The following is a 3,168-nucleotide window of genomic DNA, read 5'->3' as shown; positions in this document are numbered from 1 at the left end:
AAACTGAGACCAATCAGTGAGGAAGCCTTGGTTTATCAGGAAGGAAAGCCAGTTTGTAACTTTTGGAGAGCAAAGGGAACAGGGTGGGGGGGAGGAAACCACGCCCCGCTGCAACGTTGTTGCCTCTGCGGGGATCTGCTTGTTCTTTGGGGGCTCCTCATTGTTGAGAAAGCCCCAGAACCCACGAGCTGAGAAAGCTGGTTTTGCTGCAGCCCGGCTGAACTGCTTGCACAGCAACATGCACAGCACGCCCTGGCCATCTGCACATGTGGTTTCAATTTTTCTGGGAGTTTCTTATGGGAAAATGTGTCTATATGCAACAAAAATGTCCCTTTGGAAAGAACTGCTATTTTCCTACCTCTGACTTCAAGGATTTCACTGCGTGTCCGGCTTTGCCTTTCCTCCCCACATTGTATTGTAACTTCTAAATAAATAATTAATGGTTGCTATTGGAAAATGGATTGCTGGGGGGGCTGGGGTGTGGAAGGAACTTGCTACTTTATTCGTTGTAAGAAGTTTTACCCTGGGAAGGTTCCGCCTATTTGCCTTTACAAAACAGTGGGTCCTTGTCCGTGTGTCTTTCCAGGTGGACTCAGTTTCCCCACACCCCTGGGTGCCACTTCAGGCTGATGGCCAACCCTAGGCTCCCACTGTGCCTCTCTTCCAGGTGGAAGGGCATTTTTCTTCCCAGTTAGGGAAGGCTCTGAGTTCGTCTTAAGCACAGTCTGTGAAATGACTGCGGATTTTTTTTTAATGCCAGAGGTAGCCTCACTGTTTCAGACTTAAGGATCCTCCACTGAAACGCATGGCGGCCACTGTTAACAGGCTGAGGTAGTGTCCTCCCTGTTTTAAAATGCGTTTCTGGGGATCCCTGGGTGGCGCAGCGGTTTAGCGCCTGCCTTTGGCCCAGGGCACGATCCTGGAGACCCAGGATCGAATCCCACGTCGGGCTCCCGGTGCATGGAGCCTGCTTCTCCCTCTGCCTATGTCTCTGCCTCTCTCTCTCTCTGTGTGACTATCATAAATAAATAAAAAAATTAAAAAAAAACACCATCTAAAAAAATAAATAAAATGCGTTTCTGTGCAGACATATGCATGCACGTTTATCCCTTTACATTCTTCACATAAATGTCATTATATTACCATACTGTTCTAGGCCTCTTACACTTACTTCATCTTGGAGATCTTTCCATGTTAGCATATAGAGCCCTCCCTTTCTTTATTCATTACTGTGTAGCATTCCCTATTGTGCCAAAAACCTTTCCTTATTCCTCTATGATGGAGGCAGAATGTTACCATTTCTTTTGCTACTACAAAAAAAAAAAATACTGCAGTCCATATTTTTATATAAGTGGCTTTGTGCACAACTGCAAATATTTCTGGAGAAGAGATTCCTAAGAGTGGGAATGCCAGGTCAGAGGTGTGCTTGTACATACGAGATGATTTGTACAGAACTAAAGACACACACAGAAGCGAGTACAAGCCAAACTGGAGCATTCTGAATGAGATCAGTGGTTTGTGTCAGGGTCGATCTCCACTGTACTACAGGTTTGCAGAAAGCTGTCGCTGGGGGAAGCAGGCAAAGCTACAGGAGACCTCTCTGTATCACTGCTTACAACTGCATGCAAATCCCCAAATATCTCAACACAAATTTCATTTTGGGAAAAAAGGGGCTGTTGCTTTAAGATCGAGAGAAACACTGCCAAATTGCCCTCCGGTGCTTTGCAGAATTAACTGAACAGGCCACAAGCACAGACGTTGTTCGCTACTCCATCAGGAAAGATGTGAAGAACTATAAAACTAGTATTTGGCAGAGACTGAGAAATTTATTCCCAATGTCGACTGGATGACAAGGAGTTAAACAGAGAGGCACAGTGGGGATCCTGAGCATTATTGCCATTCTTTGAGTGAAATCTTCATGGTACAGCTTCTTTATTTACTTCTAATTAAACTCCAAGAAGATAACATTTTTCCATATTCAAATTTAAGTTTATTGTCCAAAATGACAAGAAAGAAAATTTCCAGGTTTTTGCCTTAGTACCTGGGAGGGAACGAATCAGCTTTTAACCTGCTCGCTACGCTTACAATGTCAGTCACCTCTTGTGAATAGTGGAAGATGAGAATTGATTTTTTTAACTGTTTAACCACACTTCCAATCAGGAATTCAAAAATCATTATGAGAGAAGGTCATGCATTTTTAAGGGTCTATATGAGGATAAAGTTGATTTACATGTGCGTGAGCTGTGATTATAGAGGAATAGGTTGGCTTACAACAAGAGAAGGACAACTTAGAAACGTCCAGTCAGTCCTCAGTGTGTGCGCAATGTGTACGTGTGCACACGCGCACACCTGTTCCAGAAACTTGGCCCAGGTTAGGTATGAAAAAAGAATTATGGCCTGAAGCAGCAGTAAGGCCACAATCATTCTTTATCAAGTGCAGTCTTAACACTCACCAGTGCCTCTGCACCCCTCACCTAGATGTCCATGGCTGACATCACTCATGGGTTCAGAGACTCTTCCCTCCCCCAACCCAGGCCTTGGAGAGCCTTGAAAGTCACCTCCAATCAGTCAAAGTTGGCCCAGGAGCAGAAACCTCTTGTCATTCCAGCCAGCAATTTTTCTAGCACAAAACCTTTAAAACCCAAAAGGTACACATCTCCTCTGATAATTCGGAATGATCTGCGTTTCCTGCAAAAAAAAACTAGCTGTTTCTATTGTTCTTGCATAACCGGCTCTGCATGCTGAGCTAGCTGATGTTGCTACTTGGGAAAGCAGTCCCTCATTCCCACTCCATCTAGCAGTACGGTAAGATTCAAACAAGGATGTGTTCTTTAAAATCTGGCATAATGCAGTATTCTTGAGGAAAACAATCAGGCAAATCAAAACGGAGCTATCGATAGTCTACATAACAACGGGGCTGGATTCTTCAAAACTGCCAATGTCAGAAAAGACAAAAGTGGGGGTGGTGAGGCTTTCTAGCTTAAAGGAGATCAGATCCTGACTGGGGATGCAGTGGGGGTGGGGGGGGTGAGGCACAAGGCGTAAAAGACATCAATGCCACAATCCCCAAAATTTAAATATGAACTAATATCACATAATCACAAGTGTATCACTGTCAAGCTTCCTGCCTGTTATTTACTGCACTGAGGTGATACAGAAGAAACTCTG

This window comes from Canis aureus, chromosome X (genome assembly GCF_053574225.1).
Source record: "Canis aureus isolate CA01 chromosome X, VMU_Caureus_v.1.0, whole genome shotgun sequence".
NCBI lineage: Eukaryota > Metazoa > Chordata > Mammalia > Carnivora > Canidae > Canis > Canis aureus.
Note: the sequence above shows the minus strand (reverse complement) of the source record.